We start from the raw sequence: 25,002 nt of genomic DNA, 5'->3' as shown, positions 1-25,002 counted from the left end.
TATTTTTAGTTTTAACTGTTTCCTTACTGGGCATTTCATTGATAACACTAAAGTAGAACATTGTTATATAAATAATATAATCAAACAAAATGAAATTTAAACCATGATCTTCTCACTTAAAATAATTTTTTTATGGTAAAGGGCCATGACAAGTAATGCAAGGTGGCCTTCTTCATTTTCATAAGAACTCTTGGAGCAAAACTTTAATCCTGAAATAAATTAGTTACTTCACTGAACAATTACAGAAACAAAACAGCATGGTGGTAGTTCAACAGAAACAAAGCAATAGAAGATTTCTACAACCACACCAAGTCCTGCAGGGAAGATCCATTCATCTGAATCAGCCATGTTCAAATTCACTAATGAACCCATTATTGATTCAGTGAAATACACAGCCTAGAATCTCAGCAAACATTGCACAATCCACTAGGAGCTCTTAAATACTGAATGTGCGTAACAAGACATCTTAATTTAACAATGAGACATACATTAAACAGCATTAATAGCCAGGCACTTAATGGATCAATTCCCACTGTTTGTGTAATGTGGAAATTAAAAAAAGCCTTATTAAATGACAAGCTTTCCCTGGTTTGTGCTAATTAATGATACACTGCCTCTCACTGTTAATTTGGTGGGAAAATGCAGTCCAATACCACAGTTTCGAGTTGAACTTTTGCCTCAGAAGCACCTAATTCAGTAAAAAGAGTGCAGCTGTGGTCTTCCTCTGAACAGTGACAGTATTACATTAGTGCACAAGGCCATCAGTTTAATAAGTGCTGTATCGGATAATTTGAATAAGGGCAACATTAGTATTCTACGAGTGCACAACTAAAAGCAGCTGACCTTTCAAACCAAAGAGGGTCCTTCAACACATCTAACTGGTTAGGAGAGCTTTGTAATAAGCTGTGAATTTTCAAGTGTCAAGAGAGGCTTTTTGAACCGAGCACCTAATATCCCAGCAATTCTTTCCTTCCCTGTCTCTATTTGAACATTTCATGAAAGTCTGTCTATAAAGGGAACAAAGACAAAGTAAGAGCTTCACATGCTATTATAATTATTCCAGATGTTGCCTTGATTTTCACTGGGAAAAAAAATGTAAATTTGATCACTGCAGATTCAATGTCAAGATAACAAGGTCTGCCTTTAACTAATGTTTTCAATGAGTGTTCCACAACCTCTGACCAGTCACAAATATATAACACAAAACTAATTTCTGGCCACTGGAGAATTTTTTTCATTAATAAGTAATATTTCCACTGACTACCTACACTGAAGTCTACTCAAACTCTCAGAAATATTATGATGTAAGTAATAAATTGAATATGTTAAATGGCATATTATAAGGATTATACCAGAAGTACTGAATTGTGTAAAGAGAATTTTTGATTTGAATTACATATTTTGTAGGAGGAATGCTATTTGCACCTTGTAAAGACATGTTGTCATCTATATTAGCTATTCTCAAACCTTTTTTTGGTTATTTCCTCCTTCGGACTCTGCTCAAAGTTTATGGGCCCTCTTTCCTGTGAAGTAGTCAAGTTTAATTTGTTTCTTCCACTCTTCCCGCCCACTGACTACATTAAAAAAATTTTTTCAGTACGTTCCCCATTTTAAATGTGCTGTGCCCCCACCCCCCCCTCCCCGGCCTCCATTGAGAATGGCTGAACTACATTATCCCAGTTCATACATTGTCAAGGTAGGTTCCAGATCTATTCATGAGACTACCTTCAAAAACTCTTTAAAAATGTAACTATACAGTGTATTGAAATGATCACCAATATTCTGATAATGCATCCATGTCAAAGATCCATTAGACATACTGCAATAAAATCAGTTAACATGTAGGGTGTTTGATTGGAAAGTTAGTATAGTTCAGATTAAAAAGGCAAATGATGCTTACATTTGCAGAACTTCCCATGATGTTTTGTTTGAATCAAGATGTACACCTTCTTATTACTCTAAATTACAGAACCGTCAGGTGATCGCCTCCGAAGCCTGTCACCAACAATACAGAGAAGGAGAAGAAAATTTAGATTTGAGAAACACAGGGAAAAATAAAATTCATCAGGGATTTTGACATTATAAAAAAATAAAGGGTACAAAGTAGGCAGGTGAATCAAGGCCATGGACAAACATACAATTAAGCTTTCACGGCTGTTAGCTTGAATAGAAGCAAGTTTGGCTGCTCGGTATTCCTGGTTACAGGCATTGTAGTCCTGACGGAGAGGCAGAAAAGAAAAAGGATGATAACACCATTGGCAAAAGACTCAGTTGAATCTCTGAGAGATAGCATCCTGGATTATCAAATGAAGTTATATGTGTTGAATAGTAATACACATAAGATGCGTATAAAAAGGCTCCCAAACATTCTCAAACAAAACCTTCTGACAAACATGATCACAGCAAGAGCAGTGATTGTAGCTAAACTCAGAAATAGAATCAGTCCGAAAGGAGCAGGGGGACATAATCCTCAAGTTTTCAGAACTTTTTACTTGATCTATTGCAAGTCCAAGAGAGAGGTTTATATTAGGGTTTGTTTTGTGGAAATGAAGTGAAAGTATTTTTGTGTTAGTGGTCATGAACAGAAACCGCATCATTATTACACAACTGGGCTAATAAAATGAAGATAAATTCAAACCATACAGAACAGTTAGATAGTTTAAATTTGGGTCATTTAATTACCTTAAGGAAAAAACACGATAACATCGGTAATGGTGGCTTTGAAACAATTATGTTGTTTTCTTAAAAACACAACCTGCTCATGATATGCCTTAGGGAAACATCTTCTCCTCTGCTCCGGCCTATACGTGAGTCCAGCAACATTGGTAACTCTAGTTGTAAAGTTCAGCAACTACTTCAAGGGATAAGAAGAAGAAATAAGGAACAAATAAAAATTAAATTGGTTGTGGAAGAGAACAATTTTTTTTTTAAAAAGAGCAACATTCTCAATTGGTTAAACGTCAGTTTTTCTCAGGTAAGATGAGGCCTCGCAAATGTAGTTTGGACAGACAGTCCCTGCTTCAAAGTTTATTGTCATATACATTGTATGACATACATATGCACCAATGTTCTTACCTGCTACAGTTGAACAAGTGCTTTGTAAAAAAAAAAAAATCAGCTAAAACATACAATATTTTGGTGTAGATACCAAAGTTTCAATACTACAGAAATTCCAAATGAATATCTAAAGAGAATGAAGGCTTGCTGGAGACTTAAATCCAACTAAATGTCATGGGTTTTCTGTGGATTGAGTAGTTTATATCTGTCAACACCAACAAGGGCGGGAGGGGGGGGGGAAATGATGTTTTTCTTCAAGAGATTATGGCAAAATTTTCATGTCTTTGAAAAACTATTAAAGAGCACATCTTTAAATGTATATAAATCATTAATGCATGAAAAATACCCCTGTGCATGCTCCAATTCTGATCATCTTTAGGTCCAGGCTTGGAAGATTTCTAGTTTGTTACTGTTGTTTAAAAAGGAATTACCTGAATAATGCCAGGTAATTATTGGAAAGTTCTAATCAATTCATAAAGTGAATATTAATCAAGAAGGGTATGTGTGAGTTTATAATGGAACATTTTGAACTGACTAAATTCAAATTTTCAACAGATAACAAAAAGAGTTGTTTAGGGTAGCCCGAAATGACCTCAGAAAGGATCTTTGAAAGAGCCTCAAATCTCAGATACTATTTATTACCATGTAATAAAGCAGAAATATAATATTATAAAAATGTTGTCTTTAGTCTGCAACAAGACAAAGATTCACCATTAACATTGCACAATGCCCCTTACACTCTGAGAAAGAGAAGGAAAAGAGAGGTCGTTTCCCCCCCCCCCCACCCCAGAATAACTGAATGTCCGAGGATTCCTAATTCACCTCAAGTGTTCCCACACAAGGCTCCAGGTCAGTTCAAACCATCAGTAACCTGGTCCTAGATCCAAACTCAGATGAAATGAGGAAGCCTTCAATGCCCAGGGCCTTTCAGGAGCCCTTCTTGCCCTCAGCACCCTCTCAAATCCTGGTTCCAATACTTGTTCTCATGAGCCACTCTCCAGCAGCCTGGAATTAATCCTTTGATATCAAGTTGACAGCAACCTGTGCATGTCCTTCAGTTGCAGAGACCCTCACAGATTCCCCAGCATGGACACTGTCCTTGAGATCATCTCCTCTGCTTCTCCTTCTCTATGGAGGGTGTCCATCCTGCTACTGAGGCCCTGCTCCATTCTGCTGTTCTTCCAGAGTCTGCAACACCTCACGGCCGCTGCCGAACACAGTCACTTGGGCCCAAACCCCAAGGTCACAGCATTTTACATAAAGCATCATAATTTCCTTAAACAGGCCGTTTATTGACTGAAGGGAGCCAGCAGCAGTAGGACTGGATGGTAGGACCCTGTAGGGGTATGCTGTGTCTCCGCTCCCTGTTCTCTCTGGTCTCTCACCAGTAGCAGCATTACCACCACAGCAGCTCTGGCTGTGCTGCCATTTTTCTTTGGCAGATTAGGCAGTAAAGGTCAAGCACATGGAATTCAATGGAGTGTCACTTTGGTTCCAAAAGTTGCTGAATGTTTTTGTGATGGGAAGAGTGCCTCCAGTGAAGTTCCAGAAACTTTGTATTAAGAATTTAGACTTTAACGTCGGGGTAATGAATGAAACTTTCACAACTGGATTATGATAGGGTAATGCCAATCAACTAATGAAAAATATTAACAGACTGGTCAGGTGTATAGAGAAATGAGAAACAGAATGCAATCGAGAAAACATTGGGAGACAATGAACAGAAAGATAAGCGAGGGAGAAAAAAACCAATTAATAAATGGAACAATATTGATGCGCATAGAGGGACAGATCTGTCATCAAATTCCTGAAGGTAACTAAATTGTCAGAGAAGGTAGGAAATAAGGCATGGCGAATACTTCCTCTTTGCACATAACGTCACATGCATGAAAATATTTGCAATAAATTTACCTCACACCTCCTCTAATGGAAGCTCAACACAAATAGAAATCATTGATTTTACACTTCAGAAGGAAGCTATCCAGTTCATAGCATTGGTTGGACTTAGATCTTTCTCTGACCCAGATATAGCTAACTCAGGAATCAAGTGTAAGTGCAGGGAAGGTATAACTAGACATAATTTGACAAGACGTGAAGTAATTTGTCCAATTCTTGTCATCGCATTTTCTCATGCAGAGTACAGTGAGAGCTGAAACTCAAACATGCGGCATGTAAGCATAGGTGAAGCCGGTACACTTGTCACGTTGTAAACGCTTAAAATGGTGCAACATGAAAGACTATGGACCTGGAGCAAAGTCGTGCAGTTGAATCGCTCTTTCTCAGCCAGCTTGGACAACAATGGGCCTTGTAACTTCCTGCTAAACTCTAAAGAAATAGAATTCCAGTGTGTTAAACTGCCGAATAGAGGAAGTGAGCAAAATGTTTTGAAAATATTTCTGTGAATATGAAATCAAATTTTATTGACATGACTGGTTGTTGAAAAAGAAATATTTTGAAATCATATTCAGAATCAATTCTGTCTTTTCAGTGCCTGGGTGCCCTCCCTGCTTAAATAACACTTTATTGCTGATTCAACACGTCTCCACTTCCAAGAGTGCTCTGTCCTTACGGTGTGACTTAAGCCTGCAACATAGCATTTTTTTTCTCTCTCTCTTGGAACACCAGTCAAGTCAGAATTTTAACTCCTCTGTTCTCCCTCCATCTTCACAAGATAAAATAGAGCAGGGAAATTTCACATTTCATCCCTGGCCTTTATTGATTGGAATGCTACTGGGTTTTTTTTCAGGGACTTGATGCTACAGTTTGAATTGAATTGAAGTTGTGTGCATTTATGTAACCTTGGGGAACATAGTGAACGTTGGAATCCGAGGACATTAAAGCCACAGACTGAGGGGCTGTTCAAACCTTTATACCCAGTGCCACCTGACCTCCATAAAGAACCAGACCTGTAAGTTAAGTGTTGAAACCTTCCATTTTGAACCCATTTCTCAGTTTTATTCAGACTGCTTTCAGTCATGAAAAGTACCCTAAAATGTATAATATACAGAGAAAAAGTCAAGTATTTCATTTAAGTAACAAGTAAAAAGACGAAATTAAGTGTTTAAAATACTGGAATTGCAAAGTTTAGGAAACTGGAATAAAAATGAAGATCAGAAGAGAAGTGTACCCGTGGTCATTCAGAATCTGAAAGTAAAAGATAGATGAGACTTTTGTCATAACCATTCAGGTGGAAAGCGAACTCTATCCATATCACATTCTGAAGACTGGACATCATTGATTCAGCCTGCAGTATTACTGATGCACATGTCTGGAGATAATGCAGCAATGGTCAAATATAGAAAGTGATTTTCACATTCAGGGCTCTTTTAATTAAGAGAGAAGATATGCTTTTCAGTTGGGTGCCATGTAGGTTCATGGACAACTCATTTTACATGTGTCACATTCCCTCTTATAATTGCATTCTTTTGAATTACCGTTATTTTCACTGTCAATGGCATGAAGATTAATGCAGATTTACTGTGATATAAAATGCTAGTGATGTTGTGCAGTTTGTAATTGCTGATGTTGCAATGTTTTTAGTGGCTAAAAATTGGAGCTTCTATTTAGCTGGGATGCAGCAGCAAGAAAGGCGTTGTTGGAAATTGCGCATTTTAAATTAAACTTCCTCTGGCCCATTAGGGCAGCAGAAACAAAAATTCTATTGTTCCTTTCCCCTCCTTCAAACTTCCAGGGATAATCAAACCAAGCTGCACCGGTGACCATGCTTTTCTGACGGCAAGTTCTGAACCCGCAGCTTCATTCTCTTTGATTGCAGTCCAGATAATTGGTCAACCATAAATATTTCACTTATTTATCTAACTCAGTTTTATAAAAACACACTTAACCTTCGGGAATCTGTAATGTCACTCACCTCCTCTTAACATCATAAGGAAACAATGTTATTTAATTGCCTCAGTCTGTGAATATTTAATCTGTCTGAACCATGCAAGAGGGAGAACACAAACATTGAAGCATTTGATAAGTTTGATTATTAAATCTCACGACCATTAATGTACATGATATTAATGGGGAAAGTGCTATAAAATAAATTTAACTGTTCATTATCCCATTTAAGTAATTTATAATATGGTGGATGTCACTAAACTAAGATATTCAAGAAGTAAAGAATACTTTTCACATGTTCTGTTTGTTTTATGGATAAATCTTGCAGCTGGATGTCCAAGTAGATGCCAATGGAGACTATAATTATCGACTTGCTAACAATGCAATGCTTTGTGCAAAGCTTCGTTTTATCACCACTTAACAATGGCTGAGATCATCTTGCTTTTAAGATTGTGTTTTACTGTTAAACTTAAATTTCCATTTATCTGTGCACTGCCCAGATGTTCAAGCCATTACGTGAATTGAAATGATCTTCACTTTGTGAATCTTACTGGAATTATTTTTCCTTTATCCTTTTATATAGTTGAAAAATCTGATTTAATGTTTTTCACTTCTGTTCTAAAAAGTAGAGACTAATTTTACCCATCATCAACGGCAGCAGGATGTTATGAAATCCCACATATCAGTGGAAAACTTAGGAATGCACTGCCATAATATTTTGCTCATAATCATGAATTGGATGGGAAATTTCAACCAATACACGATATTTTCCAATGAACAGGTGCATGCAAAATCTCTTGGAAATGTACAGCAATGGAAAATTCCATTTTGCCAGCTAAAGAGAGGAGATTCCTTGGAATGATATCAAAGAAGAAAGTCAGACAGCAAGACTTAGGTTCTTTCGGGAGGTAAATAATCGGTTTACTTTCACCTTTTGCCTAGTCAGTAATAAGAGAATAATCATTCTTTATTTGAAATAAAAATGGTTTTAAAAAATTGAAGTACTTTTACCATAATGCTATAACATTTGATGATTATTAATGAGTGGATCTTAAACATACAGTTCTACTCAAATAATCCAAAATCAGATTCTCCGAAATCCTCAGTTATCCAATTTTTTTTAAAAATTCAGATAAATGAAGATATCTGTAATAAATTGGAAGTCCTCATTTATTTGAAATTTTTTGGAGCCGAACTGACCGGGGACATCGGTGTCCTGATGGCAGCAGCGGACCTCGGGGTCCCTGGCTGCAGCGGAGGCCTCAAGGTCCCGGGCAGGATCAGGACTGCAGCGCCTCGATGGGGAGGTGTTAATGATCAGCGGTGGACAGCATTTTTTTTTTGGTGAGAATTAAACCTTATTTTAATGCTTTAAAAAAAACCTTCCCTTGTTGTTTAAACACTGTTACAAGTGATTTACTGTTGTTACTGGGCTGTTCTTAAAAAATGGCCAGTGCTGCGAAAAAAAAACGTTCATCCGAAATAAAACTGGTCCCGACCATTTTGGATAATCGAAGTTGTACTATAATTCAATATCAGTCTAGATGATTAATTTAAAAATGTGAATCAAAAAGGATACAAGAAAAAAGAGTGACATTTTTAAAATCATATATAGAAAGATTTCCTCCATTTGCTCATGGGTACCTTCACAACCCACCCTTATCACTGCCATGATCTCCACCTCTCACCCATCTATGTAATCTTCTCCAACATACAACCCTTACTAGCTTCCAAGCTATTCGCACTGCCAAATACTGGGATTTTACACATTGCCAAATTTAATCACTTCAAAAGGCCAGGTGCTGAAGTTCAGGAACTCTATAATCCTCACTTCCTCTCAAATGCTCTCTCCTCAATGAAGATGCTCCTTAATATCCTATGTATTTAGGAACAAATGGTCTAAGTGGGAGAGATGCTACAACAAATAAGTGTATTACGTGGAAGATCAACGTGAGTCATGTTCTCAGCATAGACCCCATGACCATGGACTGACTCACCAAGATGGCCTTAAGGGGAGACAATAGTACTGTAGTTGTTACTAGACCTTTGATCCCAACAGAGCCACCTGACAATTTTAACACAAGCAATAAAATATAAGATGATTTTCTAAATAGTTATTTTATCGTAGAAAGCGTCAGATGTTTGGAGATCAAATGCACGAGGACTGAGAGTTGAAATTACAATTGGCAACAGAGCCTCGCATTCCTTTTCATTTGATTTTTGATTGAAATATAATCATGCACAAACAAAAACTGGATATTGTATCAACATAAAATTTGGAGTGTAAAGCGTTTAGACATATTCTGTTTTGCATCTCTTGATGCAACTTAAGTTATTGGCGTGCTCTGGGAAATATATTTCAGATTTCTTGTTGTAGATTTGTTAGGAGTAGCATTGAAAATTCATGCAAATGTAACATAAGGAAGGTATGATGATGCCCCATAACTTTCTAAATATTTGGCTTAATACAGGAAGGAGATGTAAAATTAAGTGGCATGGTAGCAGATAGCAACCTCCCTCTCAATACCAATAGGTTGAAGGAGATGATCATTGACTTCAGAAGAGAGGGTAAAGATCACATCCTATCCTATCCAAAGATGCTGAAAAGAGTAGACAGCTTCAAGTTCTCTAGTGACCTGACCTGGGCCAACCACATTGATGCAACACTTGAAAAAGCTTAGCAACACCTCTAATTTCTTAGAAGACTAAAGAAGGTTGGCAAACCCCCTTTTCTCTCAAGTTATGTAGGTGCCCATTGAATCCATATTTGATGGATGCATCAGTGTGGTATAGGAGCTGCTCGGCTCAAGATCAGAAGAAGCCACAGAAAGCAGTAAACTCAGCTCGGAAGATAATACAAACCTCCCTCCCCTCCATTCACCCCATTTACATCTCCCGCTGCCTGGAAAAAGCAGCCAACATAACTGAAGGATCTATCACACAGCAGACACTCTCTTCACTCTTCCCCCATGGAGAGAAGGCTCAGGAGTGTGAAAGCATGCAATGAGGGTATTAAAGACAGTTTCTTTCCCACAGCAAAGGGCTCTAAGTCAGTGGTTCCCAACCTTTTTCTTTCCACTCACGTACCACTTTAAGTAATCCCAATGCTATCGGTGCTCTGTGATTAGTAAGGGATTGCTTAAGGTGGTAGGTGAGTGGGAAGGGAACGTTGGGAATCACTGCTCTAGACCCAATTGTTACTGAAATATTTTGCTCAAGACAAATTGTCAATGGCCCATTTCCTTTGGAGTTAGGAAACTGTGCACATAACGAGTCAATGAGGTACAATTAAAAGAGTGGTTTTCAATCTTTTTTCTTTCCACCCACCTACAACTTTAAGCAATCCCTTACTAATCACAGAGCACCGATGGCATAGGAAATACTTAAAGTGGTATGTGAGTGGAAACAAAAAGGTTGGGGACCACTGCTCTCAGTGAACATTACAGAAGTGCTATCATTTACCCCTTTGCGTGGTATGAAGTGGAAATAAAAAAGCAATGTAATTCCATACTCTGTAAATTGTGCTATTCTACGTTACGCAGTTATATAAATGTTAGAACTAACGTGTTAAGACTGCTTGCAGAAGAACCTTTTTCATTCTACTGGGTATAATGTGATAAATAAGCTTAAACTTAAAATTATCATTGATCTAAAACTGTCCATGATGGTTCCATCCACTGTAGTAACATCAAACAAAATATTTTACCAGCAGAAGGAATCACAACCCTCTGCTCACTTGCATCAGAAACAGACAGCGAACAAATGATCATGGTGTCCACATTCCCCTCGGGTTAACTGAGCTGATGAGTGTTTTCATCATCAGAGAGGCAACAATAGCATCAATTTAAACTACCTTGCCATGGCTTAATCCAAGGTGCATCTTATAACAGGATAGAGCAGTGTGCCTCCTGAACATTGTGGTGGCAATTGCAACTGGGAGAACACATGGCATAACACGTAAAGGTTCTGGGCGCCGCATTAGGACTCCCACAAGGTGGAGCAGATAATTATCTTCCATTCAGAATGGCTTTGCACAGCCAATCATGCATGACAATTCCTGTCAGGACCATGCAGAATTCACTGATGCACAAAGTGTGGGAAGTCAGTCCCTCCCCCCCACCGTACCAGCCATTGTATTGAAATTGAATATTGAAAAGGCTGATAAGCGAATGTGTAGAAGATTCCATTTAAATGTACCATTTTATTTTTTATTATTTTAAATGAAATATTTATTTTTACATTTGGACATGCAGCATGATAACAGGCTATTTTGGCCGATGAGTCTGTATCACTCAATTACACCCAATAAACTTATAATCCCTGCTTGGTACATTTTGAATGGTGGGAGGAAACGAGAGACTCTGGGGAAAACCCACGCAGACATCGTGAGAATGTACAATGCGATTCGAACTCAGGTCCCAATCGCTGGTGCCGTAAAGGCGTTGCACTAACCACGACACCAACTGTGCCACCCAAATGACTGTTAAGATGTTTGCAGTCATGGGAAAGTCCAGGACTAGAGGTCACAGCCTGAGAATAAAAGGATGCCCCTTGAGAAAAGAGCTGAGGAGAAATTCCTTTAGCAGAGGGTGGAGAAACTGTGATTTTTTTTTGCTCCATTTGGCTGTGGAGGCCAAGTCATTTGGGGAAATTTAAAGCAGAACTTGATAGGTACATGATTAATAAAGGTGACAAAAATCATGGGGAAATGACGGGAGAATGGGGATAAAGTTGAAACCAATGACTCAAATGGCAGAATGGACTCAATGGGCTGAATGGCCTAATTCTGCTCCCGCACCTCATTATCTTGGTTAGAAATGAGACCATTCTGTGCTTTCTTATCTGAAGACTCCCACCAATCAACTATGCTGCCGTGAGTTGGCTGACACTGTCAGCTGCAAGTTAGACAATGGGCAAATTATTAGAGCATCCAGGACACGTGATTGAAAAATCAAGGTGAAAGGAGTAAAAGAAGATCCAGGGATTAAGTTAAACAGGAAGATCTGCAGATCCTGTCGCACAATACAGCAAGGTACTTGAGAAATTCAGCAGGTCATGCAGTCCATCGGAAGCAAATGTATATAGCCAAGGTTTTGGACCTGAACACTTCGTCAAGTCCCCACACTGGCTGGAGCTGGCAGCAACATTGACTTCCCCAGTTTCCATCAGGCCCCTCCCCTCTCTCTCTCTTCCCCCATTACCTGTCCCCTTTCTTCCAGCCCCTTCCCTCTCCATTCAGAGAGCTACCTCCCCTCCCCCAATCACTTCCCAGCATTTTTCTCTTCTACTCTCCCATCCTTATCTTCCTATGACCTCTTGCCTGTGGACCTGTGCTTCTCCCCCTGCCCCAACCCCCATGTTTTATTCAGGTGCCTCCCCACTTTTTGCCCATACCTTGACCAAGGGCGCAGGCCCATGGTTATGTACCTTTACCACAAACAAATAGCGCTGCATGAACTATTGGGTTTCTCCTGCACTTTTGTGTACAGTATTAATTAATATGATGCTGGTCATTGAAAAGTTGGATCAGGACATACAATATGCACAACATCAATGTGATAGTGAAATCCTTTTTATTGTTGTCTCATTCCCCAATTTTTTTTTTATCAGTTAATACCAAAGGTTGCAGTTTTCTCTGGAAGCTGCAGTTTCAGCCATTATTCCGAAAACATTCACCATGTAACCTAAGATGTTATTAGCTTATTAGCTACATTGCAGCACTTCATTCGCTGAGCAAAGTGTTAGCTGTGCTATGGTGAATCATGTCTAGCTCCGTCTGGATCCTTTTGTTATGTTTACTTATTCACCCAGACCAATCGCTTGCATGATCCAATACACGCAAAGCAGCTTTTATGTGATTCTCGCACCGATTAAAAAAATCTGTAAATGGCTCTCGTTATTATGCAACAGTTTTATAGAATGACCCTTGCTTTGTTGGATCTTGTATTTAGGAGATTAAAGCCTCACTTTGTATGTTCATTAAATGATACTAGTTCTCACCAATCTGTAATAATGTTAACTCCCACCCCTCCCAAGCCTCTACACACTGCCTAGTGAATGATTTCAGGAAGAAAAGATATAAAGTAAATATCTGGTATTGTTAAAACTCACCAATGTCCTCACCATCAAGAATTGGTGATTTTGCTCTAAAAAGGTCAATAATGTAACAAAACTGATTTGATATGCACTTTTACCAAAACTCATGTAGGAACTTTAGAAGCTGAGCCCAATGTGCAGAACACATGGGCTATTGCCATTATAATTCAATCTTGGGCTGCGAGTCTGAATTGGATGACTCAGTGTTCTATGCACTACCCTTTCACCTCTGGGTACTAGTTTCAAATCTAGCTTAATGAGATGAAGGTCTCCTCTGACGACCAGCTGCATGAACCCAACGTAAAATGAGTTTGAGCAGTCTCAGTCCAATTCCTCTTGGGCATTGACCTACAACAAAAAAATTGCCCATAATTTAGCACTAATTGGCCACCTCATTCAGAGAGAATAGCTGGTGTGGGAAATGGAAAAATGTCACGTTGGAGTATTACAAGGTGCATTGCTGCAGTACAGTGAAGGGAGCTTTCCTGGACGTGCTTTATGTTGACACTAGGTGTCTGAAATGAAATGTGTTCCATTCCCCAGTACAAACCACCTTCACCTCCAGAAGCACAAAAAGAAATCAATTCTAACTCCAAACCGGCTGCTGTCTTTACAGAGTTTTTGTTGGTGAACTTAAAAGTACATTTTTGTTGTTATTTTCATCTTGTTGTTAATCTTATTTAAGTTATTTATTTTAATAATCTTGAATATTGGAATATTATTTTAATTTTAATGTAAAACTTGAATAATGTAGGAGATATATTGAGCATTACATGTGAAGGAATGTTATATCTCTGTTTTCAGAAATTACCAATGATTTGTGATTCTTAATTTAACATTTAGACATTTGAAATGGTTGTTCTCATGTTGTTCTGGTAAAAGTTAATTAAAATTAGTAGAATCTGTGAAGTACATAGGCAGGAGCTGAAGGGAATTTTATATTTTGTTTTGAGATTTTTAAAAATTGAGTTAACAAGAAAAAATGCTGGAAACATCCAGGCAGTGTCTGTGGGAACGGAAACAAAGTTGCTTTTCACATCGAAGGCCCTCTGAGTGTCCCCAGGATTTTTGTTTTTTTTAATTTCAGATTTTTAATCTCTGATATTCTAATGAACTACTAGTTACTTTTTATATTGTTTAATGTATTTTTAACCTTAAGTATGCTTTCAAATCTGAAATACAAACATTTCAGTTTCTTGTATCATCTAACATAGAACATTACAGCACAGTACAGGCCCACAATGCTGTGCTGATATATATATACTTTAAAAAAAAACTAAATTTATCTCATAACCTATTTTTATTTCATCCATGTGCCTTTCTAAATGTCTCATAAATGCCCCTATTGTTCTAAACTCCACCACTACCTCTGACAATGCATTCCAACTCTGTGTAAAAATATTACCCCAGGTGTCTCACCTAAACCTTCCCCCATTCACCTCTGGGGTTTGCTACTCACATCCTGGGAAAAGGTTCCTAGCTGTCTACCTTATCTATGCCTCTCCTAATCTGGTAGACCTCTATTAAGTCATCTCTCATCCTTCCTTGGTCCAAAGAGAAAAGCCCTGGATCTGCTAACCTTGCCTCATCAGACATATTTTCCAATCCAGGCAACATCCTGGTAAATCTCCTCTGTACCCTCTCCATAGCCTCCACATCCTTCCTGTAATGAAGCTAACAAAAATTCCAAGTGTAGTCTCATCAGGGATATATAGAGCTGCAACATAACCTCACAACTCCTGAACTCAATCCCCTGACTAATGAAGGCCAGCGCATCATAGGCCTTCTTAACTATCCTATCAACCTGTGCAGCGAACTGCATATAAAATTGAATATGTAAACTGCAGAGAAAGATGAATTAATGCCACTTACAGTGTAGCTCTCCGCTAACAATTTCATATTCAGGAAGGAATTACATGCAAGGATAGTTAATGGAGATGAAGTACAATTGAAAGATGCTTGGAGTACTAAATGAAATGGCTGACAGTCTCATTTGGTAGAACAGTGGTGAATTAAACAATTCCAGTTGTTACTTCAGGACTGAGTTTATTTTTACATGGTCAGCAGTTAGTCTTTAAGTTGTACTCAACATTTCATCAAATAAACAACACATTTTCCAGGTAGACAAGTGTGGTTAAAATTATTAGAAATGCTTCGACATCAGTGTATTTCTTCCTCAAAAACAAATATGAACCATGCTTTAGTGTTAAACAGGAAAGTCTGCAGATGCTGTGATAGAATGCGTATACAAAAGTGTCAGGGAAACATCAGTCGGTCATGCAGTGTTGAGAGCAGTCATTCTCAACCTTTTTTTGGCTATGCACCCCCTCCCCACACCACAGGACTCCTCTCAAAGTTTATGAGCCCTCTTCCCTGTGAAGTTCAATTGGTTTCTTCTGGACTTCTCTCATACCATCTATGTAGAAAACAATAATAAATATTTTATGATTTCAGTCCATGGCCCCCTTTAAATGTGCTGTAGTCCACCTGGGGTGCATATGGGTCTCAGTTGAGAATGGCTGGTTGAGAAGAAGCAAATGGATATGACCAAAATTTTGGGCATGAACCCTTCATCAAGGTATGAAAAGAAAGCCAACAGAGAGTGAGGGAGGAGGAAAAGGGCAGGAGGAGGAGCACATGCCAATGGCCAAGAAGTCATAGGTGGAAAAGTGTGGGAAGGCAGAAGAGAAATAAAAGCTGAGAAGTGATGGGGGGAGGCCTGAATTGTTGGTTCTTTTGCTTCCTAAGGAGGGGCGTACGCCCAACTGGTGAAGTGTGGGAATATTTTGGTGGGGTGTAGGAATATTTTGGGAAATAATTAAAAAGTTGGTATGTAAAAAAAATAAACTCGCTATGTTGGTGTGAAAGATGTGACTTGGCAACACTGTCAGTCCAACAAAATCGTGGTAACTTCCAAGTAAAATCACTTTGTTCTTTTTATTTTCATAACCTGTTTTTCCGATGTTTCTCTGATGTTTCACTTATTTTAACTGTTGTTATCCTTGGTTAACATTGTAATTATATTTTTTTCTGACCAATGTTATTATCATCCATTCCAAATGATCTCATTGGCAATGAGGATTCCAAATGATCTCAACAATTATGTCTCTGTCCATACCCCTTTACTTTTTCAGTTCAATAGTGATTGAGACCTATATCTGCATGTATCTTTGTGCACTAGCATATTGATTTGGGGGGTGGTGGTGGAGGGTTGGGGGTCTGCCCCAGGCACCAGCCTGAGGGGGACACCAAAATCAGGAAAAAAAACAGGATGTTTAAAATTAATGAAGGATGAAAATCCTAACATGTTAGTTATGTTATCCACCAAGAAAACTTAGTTGCCAAGAAAGTTTCCCCTGTTCTACATGAGATGCTGCATTCTGTGATCAAGTGTATCAATGCCATCAAAGCTAATGCCAAATGTGAACGCCTATTCAAGCAGTTTTGTGTTGATAAAAATGCAGAACATGTGAGATTATTGCTTCACACTGAAGTAAGATGGTTGTCAAAGGTCAAAGGGAAACTGCTTCAAAAGGTTTATGGAACTGTTTGATCTCCTCAGCAGGTTTTTGAAGGACAAACGTGAAATGAAGCTCTTGCTAAAAGCAGATGGCAAAGCTTATGTGAGTTACTTGATGGACATTTTTGAGAAACTAAGTACATTGAACAAGCAACTCAAAGTAGCAAATATGACGCTCATTGATGCAAAAACAAAGATATTTGGATTCATGACATTTCTAGAATTATGCCAAAGGAATATTTCTGCAAGAAATTTCAGTCAATTTTATTGGTTGAATAAGTGTGAGGTAACTAATGCTGCTAAAAGGTAATTGTTGACCATTTGAAAATGTTGGTTACCGACTTCAATGATAGATTTTGTGATTTTAAAGGTAATGGATTTTCCCTCTTGGTTAACTCAGCCATTGCTGGTGGACTTATCTGAAATTCCAGTGCAATACCAAGAGGAGTTATCTAGTTGCAAGGTGATGAATCTGTAAAATCTCTATTCAAAATGAAAGGAACCATGATGTGACTGTCTAACTAGACTGAAAAGAAATATCGAAACTTGACTAGCAAGGGAACTATTGATACATTTTCAGTGCTATTGGTGATTTGCTACAAGCTAAGAGAAGCCGAGTGGAAATTATAAAACATGGAGATTTAAGGTTGAAACTAACAAAATTAGTCCCTTGAATCAAAAAAAAAATCTGCAGCCCGCGTCAGGGGCAAGGTTCCCACTGAAGTGACAACAATTGTTGAATGTGTGTTTGAGATGGTTGAACTAATGGTTGAACATGAACTATATGTCCCAGTGTATCCCCAACCTTAATTGCATTGAAATACACTTGCAGTAAATAATTTAATTAAAACTTCTTTTAAATATATAACTTTTTTTTCCGCTAATGGTGGGACATGCATTTTTTTGAAAAGTTGAAGTGGGGCCTAGGGCAAAAAGAGGTTGAGAACTGCGTGATCTGCTGAGTTTCTCCAGTTACAAGTGTGCATCGCTACGAACCATATTTTTTCCCCGCTCATAATAAATGTGGAAGCTAATTCCTAAATAAATTATTGCTGAGATTAATAAGACAATATTTTTATATTCTTTTTAACAGATTTATGGAAGTTTTTACATGTACACCTGGACTAATCAAATTGCATAACAATAATTTTATATTTACTCTGTGGAAAAAGTACATTTTAACTTTTTTGTGTCAACAAATGAATGAATTGGAGGTTAATTAATAAATTATTTTCCTGATGTTGAATTTCAAATGGATTTCAAAACACTGGAAAGTTTAGTCATTTTAAGGATGAGATCATGACTGAAATTGACCAGGAAACTTCACATGAAAACATAAAGTTGTTAATTGCAAATATCATAATATTTATAAAATGATATTGCTGTTCTGAATTGCAAGGTTCCATCAATACTGAAGTCAGCATCGGCCAGTGAGTACCAGTAAATGTATCAACGTAACTGTTCTATAGAATTCCACATCTACCAAGAATTGGCAGGATACCTGACATATGCATGAAATAGCAAGTGTCTATTTACAATGGCCTGGAGATCGTAAAAGGTTTGCAACCTTTACTGCATGGGACTTCAGTGATTGTGCAGAGGATACAGAAGTATGGTATTTGGAACCAAGAATGAGTCAAGAGGATAGTTTGGAAAGAGAGGGAAGGCAGGTATCAGGAACACAATTTGATCCCCAGGGAGTAGCTTCAATTGAGGATACTGACGATATACTGGAGTGGATGGTAGAATTTACCATCTGGATATCTGGTTTGATGAAAGTGTGTGGAGTGCAATGCCTCCATTGGGGTGTTTTGGGAACAATGGAGGCAGCAATCATGGATTTGTGTATCTGGGAGGGTGGGAGTCAGTATTTGATGTTTGAGAAGGCAGGGAATGCCAACGTTTGTAGTAGCAGAGTGGAATTTTGGATAAAGGGGGTGTACATTGGTATTCACCAACGAGAAGGTCATGGAGAATAATGAGATCTGTATGGAGAATGCTAGCATGTTGAGGTATTTTGAGATCAAGAAAAAGATAGTGCTGGGACTTTTGAAGGCCTGATGGCATATATCCCAGGTTATGGAAAGGGGCAAGTGAACAGATTGTTGGTGTTGTAATGAAAATCTTAGTGCCTCACTGGCATCAGGCAAGATCCCAGAGAACAAGAGAATCATTCAAGAAGGAAAATAGGGGCAATCCATAGAATTACAGACTGGTGAACCTCACGTCAGTCGTAGGGAAGTTGGAGAGGAAATTTAGGTATAGGATTTGCACATATTTGGAAAAGTCTGGCCAGTTTAGTGACAGTATGACTTTGTGCAAGGCAGGTTGACAAGTTGATTAACTTTTTTGGAGGAGGTAACAAAAGTGGTTGATGAGTGGAGAGCAGTAGATGTTGGTAATTTTAGTGAACCATCTAGAAGCCCCCCATGGTTCATTGATCAAGAAGGTACAGGTGCACTGGATCAACTATGAATTGAAACCTTGGATTCAGTATTGGCTGGCCCAAAAAAGATAGAGGGTAGTGGTGTAAGGGTGCTATTCTGGCTGAAGGTCCATTATCAGTGGTGTTCCACGGGGCTAAGTGTTGGGATCTTTGTTGTTTGTGATGTAAACAAATGACTTTGATCAAAAGGAAGATGGATGAGTTAATGGGTTTCCAATACTGCAACAGGACTGTCTGCGCTATTGCTAAGCCTTTTTTTTTGTATTTATGTGGTGCACTGAGGTAGCAGCAAGCAACCACAAAACTCAAAAGACTGTACCACAGGCTTTATTCAGATAAAAGTCTGAACACCAGTTCATGCTTCGGTGGCTCCCGCGTGACTGGCTCAGGAGAGGCCGGCTCAGGTCTATATGCGGGTCAGCTGATTGAGAGCCAGCCAGGTGGAGTGAGCCCTTAGGTGGTCTTCCTGCAGGTACAGAGATCGCCCCCTGCAGTTGGCTGGTGGTCATATCACCACAATTTGTCTATTTTGAATTCAATTAAATATACAGTTGTAGCTGTTTTAAGTTATTTTTGTAGTTGTTTTTTTTTCTTTACAAAGTATCTGTTTGGTTGCAAGTCAGAATTTCAGTATACTAGACAAACATGATGGAGAAACCAACACTTTTGGGTTCTGCACTAAATCCAAGCATCTGCAGAGTTTCTTCTTTATGACCAAGAATTTCAGTGCATATGTACATTGTACAATATATATGACACTAAACTCATTATTGCTGTATCTGACCCGACCTTGTTGGTTTTCGTGCAGTTGGATAATCATGTTGAGGAACTTTGGGGGACATCCGATGCGCTCTAGTATTTGCCAAAGCCCTTTCCTGCTCACGGTGTCGAAGGCTTTGGTGAGGTCAACAAAGGTGATGTAGAGTCCTTTGTTTTGTCTGAACCCTTCTCCATTAACAATGGCGTGAAGCAAGGCTGTGTTCTCGCACCAACCCTCTTTTCAATCTTCTTCAGCATGATGCTGAACCAAGCCATGAAAGACCCCAACAATGAAGACGCTGTTTGCATCCGGTACCGCACGGATGGCAGTCTCTTCAATCTGAGGCGCCTGCAAGCTCACACCAAGACACAAGAGAAACTTGTCCGTGAACTACTCTTTGCAGATGATGCCGCTTTAGTTGCCCATTCAGAGCCAGCTCTTCAGCGCTTGACGTCCTGCTTTGCGGAAACTGCCAAAATGTTTGGCCTGGAAGTCAGCCTGAAGAAAACTGAGGTCCTCCATCAGCCAGCTCCCCACCATGACTACCAGCCCCCCCACATCTCCATCGGGCACACAAAACTCAAAACGGTCAACCAGTTTACCTATCTCGGCTGCACCATTTCATCAGATGCAAGGATCGACAATGAGATAGACAACAGACTCGCCAAGGCAAATAGCGCCTTTGGAAGACTACACAAAAGAGTCTGGAAAAACAACCAACTGAAAAACCTCACAAAGATAAGCGTATACAGAGCCGTTGTCATACCCACACACCTGTTCGGCTCCGAATCATGGGTCCTCTACCGGCACCACCTACGGCTCCTAGAACGCTTCCACCAGCGTTGTCTCCGCTCCATCCTCAACATCCATTGGAGCGCTCACACCCCTAACGTCGAGGTACTCGAGATGGCAGAGGTCGACAGCATCGAGTCCACGCTGCTGAAGATCCAGCTGCGCTGGATGGGTCACGTCTCCAGAATGGAGGACCATCGCCTTCCCAAGATCGTATTATATGGCGAGCTCTCCACTGGCCACCGTGACAGAGGTGCACCAAAGAAAAGGTACAAGGACTGCCTAAAGAAATCTCTTGGTGCCTGCCACATTGACCACCGCCAGTGGGCTGATATCGCCTCAAACCGTGCATCTTGGCGCCTCACAGTTTGGCGGGCAGCAGCCTCCTTTGAAGAAGACCGCAGAGCCCACCTCACTGACAAAAGGCAAAGGAGGAAAAACCCAACCCCAACCAACCAATTTTCCCTTGCAACCGCTGCAATCGTGTCTGCCTGTCCCGCATCGGACTGCTCGGCCACCAACGAGCCTGCAGCTGACGTGGACTTTTTACCCCCTCCATAAATCTTCGTCCGCGAAGCCAAGCCAAAGAAGAGAAACTCATTATATATCATTGTCATTTATGCCTATCCTTCCAGTTATAAGATCAATGTACAATCCTTGGAGAACACAAACTTGATGAACTCTGAGCCAGATTACATCAGAGTGACATCAGGGAGTTCTGTGTGATGCGCCTCACAGAAACATGGTTAAACAAGGACATTCCAAACATGGCGTAACAGCCCATGGCAAGATGTGCATGAATGGGTATGTGCCCACGTGCACGTACCTTGTGCTCCCTAACGACAAGCTTTGGATGAATCAGAGGATTCATGATCTGCTGAGGGTGAGATCAAAGCCATGTAAAGTCGGGGATCTAGATATCTACAAGAAGTCCGGGAACGACCTGGGGAAGGCCATCTCTGGGAAAAAAAGTGGCACTTCCGGAGGAAACTAGATTCAGAGACAGATACACAGGGGGTGCAGGCCATTACAGCCTACAAGATAAGGGTGAACACTGAAGATGACTGTGATTCCTCACTATCCCAGAAGTTGAACCTCTTCCATGCCGGCTTTGAGAAGGACAATCCAACGGTGCCTACGAGAATCCCTGCACAGGCTGAGGACCCTGTGATATTTGTCTCTGAGGCCGACGTGAGAACATCATTTTAAGAGGGTGAACCCTCACAAGGCGCCAGGCCCTGATGGCGTACCTGGCAGAATACTGAAAATCCGCACCAATCAATTAGCTGGAGTGTTCGTGGACATTTTTAACCTCTCATTGCTGCAGTCAGAGGTTCCTACCTGGTTCAAAGGAGCGTCAATCATCCCAGTGCACAAGAGCTGTGTGAGCTGCCTTAATGACTATTGCCCAGTAGCATTAACTTCTACTGTGATGAAATGCTTTGAGAGGCTGGTCATGGTCAAAATTAACACGTACCTAAGCAAAGATCTGAACCCACTGCAATTCGCATATCATCACCATCACTCCACAGCAGATGCAGTATCACTGGCTCTCCACTCAGCTCTGGATCTTCAACTGCAGCTCAGCCTTCAATACCATTATTTCCTCAGTGCGGGTCAACAAGATACAAACACTAGGCCTTTGCACCCCTGTTTGCAAATGGATCCTGGGCTCCTCATCAGAAGACCACAGAATTGGAAACAATGTCTCCTCCTCACTGACTATCCACATAGGTGCATCCCAAGGGATGCTGCTTAGCCCATTGCTCTACTCACTATACACCCATGACTGTGTTGGTGCTTGTTGAGTGGTGTCACACCAACAACCCTGTGCTCAACATTAGCAAAACCAAGCAAATATTTGACCTCATCAGGACTCAGTAGTGTAGTGGGTCAAGAACTTCAAATTCCTGGGTGTCAACATCTCTGAGGATCTGTCCTGGAGCCTCCATGTCGATGCAATCACGAAGAAAGCTCGCCCGCAGCTATACATTGTGAAGTGTTTGAGGAGATTCAGTACATCACCGAAGACTCCCAAAAATTTCTACAGATTGTACCGTGGAAATCATTCTGGCTGGTTGCATCACTCTCTGGTACAGAGGTGTCAATGCTCAGGACAAGAAAAATCTCCAGAGGGTTGTTAACTCGGCCTGCGACATCATGGACACCAGACCTCACTCCATCGAGGATATCTACAAGAGGCCGTGTCTTAAGAAAGCAGCCTCTATCCTCAAAGACCCCCACCACCACCCAGGCCATGGCATCTTCACTCTACTATCATCGGGGGGGGGGGGGGGGGGGAAAGGTACAGGAGCCTAAAGACAAGCACTTAATGGCACAAGGTCAGCTTCTTCCCCACTGCCAATTAAGCAAAGACACTGGCTTACTTTGACTTTTCGTGCACTATTTTTATTTATTGTTAAAAGATGGTTTATAAGAATGTTTGTACTGTAATGCTACTGCAAAACAATGACTTTTGTGATTTGTTCATGACAACAAATTCTGATTCTGATCTACCCTGGGAAAAACACTGTACACATTCACTTTATCCATGCCACACTTGATTTTGTAAATGTCTATAATATCATCCATCAGTGTCCTTCACTCCAGGGAATAAAGACCATCCAATCCCAACTCGATCCCCCCTAGCCCTGTAACATCTTATTGAATCTCCCCTGCACTCTTCCAATGTATTAACACATTTCCTGTTCAGCTGCACACAGTACTCCAAGCATGTTTCCACCCTCTCCTTGGGCAGCTGAATCATGTGTTGTACTTTTGTTCCTTGTACCCCCACTCAATGAAAGCAAGCATGCCAAACACTTTCTCCATTACCTTTGCACCCAAATTGCCGCTTTCAAAAACTAACACTCTCCAGGGCCCTGTCGTTCATCATGTAAATCAAGCCTGGTTTGACTTACCAAAGTGAAATACCTCACATTTTTCAGTTAAATTCCACCTCCACTCCTTGGCACACCTTCTCAACAGATCTAGATCGTGTTGTAAACTTGAATACCCTTCCTCATTGTTCACTACACCACCAATTTTGGTGGCATCTGCAAATTTACTAATCATGTCAACTAAATTGCCATACATGTAAATGACAAACAACTGTGGACCCGATGCCTGCAGCACATCACTGGACAAAGGCCTTCAATCAGATAAACATCCTTCCTCTAAACTAGCTTTCAGAACAACAGGTCATGTGATCAACCTTCCCAACTAACCTGCCATGGTTAACCTGCAAGGTTAAAGGCCTTGCTAATGTGCATATATGTCATGCCCACTGGCCTGCCCTCTTCAATCCTTTTGGTTATCACTTCAGATTAATGAGCGGGTATGGCTGGGTGGCATGGTCAGCGTAGTGGTTAGCCTGACGCTGTTACAGCGCCAGCGATCAGGACCGGGGTTTGAATCCCATGCTGTCCATAAGGAGTTTGTAAGTCCTCCCTGTGTCTGTGTGGATTTTCCCCACGGGCTCCGGTTTCCTCCCACCGTATGAAATGTACTAGGGGTTGTAGGTTAATCGAGTGTAAATTAGGCGGTCTGGACTCGTGTACCAAAATGGTCAGTTACTGTGCTGCATGTCTAAATTTAAATTTAGTGGATCTGTCATGCACAGACATGCTGATTATTTCCAATCAGTCCTTGACAATCAAAATGTAGATCCTGTCTGTCAGAATTCTCTCCTGCAATTTTCCAACCACTGTTGTCAAGTTCACTAGCCTGTAGTTGACTGATCTGTCCTTGCTGCGCCTTTTTAATTATGACCCAACATTAGCCACCCTCCAGTTCTCTAGCACGTCACCCACGCTCAGCAAGGGCCTCTGTAATTTCTTCTCTGCCTTCTCACATAGTGCAGAGATGCACTTCATCAGGCCATGTGGATTTGTCCAATTTAATGCCCTCCAAGACTGCTCCACCCTCTGGTAGGACTGAAACATGAAAGTTTGCAGTCACTGCGATCGTAGTAAAAACACAGAAAAGATCGAGGTACTCAGCCGGTGAAGCAGTGCCCATAGGAGGTAGAGGCATATTACCGACATTTCGGGCCTGATGGTTCCAATATGGTTCAGCACCTCCCCACTTGTTTCCTCCAATTCCTTGGGTTCCATCATCTCCTCCACAGTAAAGACCACACCCATCTCCTGTGACTCCACACAAAGATGTCCTTTTTAATCTTCAATGGGACCAATTCTCTCCCTATCCACCCTTTTACTCTAAGTAATGAAGTCATGACATGGGTATATAAAACTTTGGTTAGGCTGAACTTTGGGTAATTCTGGCCACCCGTTACAGGAAGGATGTGAGAGGGTACAGAAGAAATTTACCAGGTTTCTTCCTGAATTAGAGAGTACGATCTCTGGGGGTATGTTGGACGGCCTTGTTTTTTTCTCTCTGGAGCGAAGATGAAGGGAGACCTGATAGAATTTTCTAAAATTATAAGAGGTTCTTAGGGTAGACAGTCAGAATCTTTAGCCCAGCGTA

This window comes from Narcine bancroftii, chromosome 1, assembly GCF_036971445.1.
Source record: "Narcine bancroftii isolate sNarBan1 chromosome 1, sNarBan1.hap1, whole genome shotgun sequence".
Lineage (NCBI taxonomy): Eukaryota > Metazoa > Chordata > Chondrichthyes > Torpediniformes > Narcinidae > Narcine > Narcine bancroftii.
Note: the sequence above shows the minus strand (reverse complement) of the source record.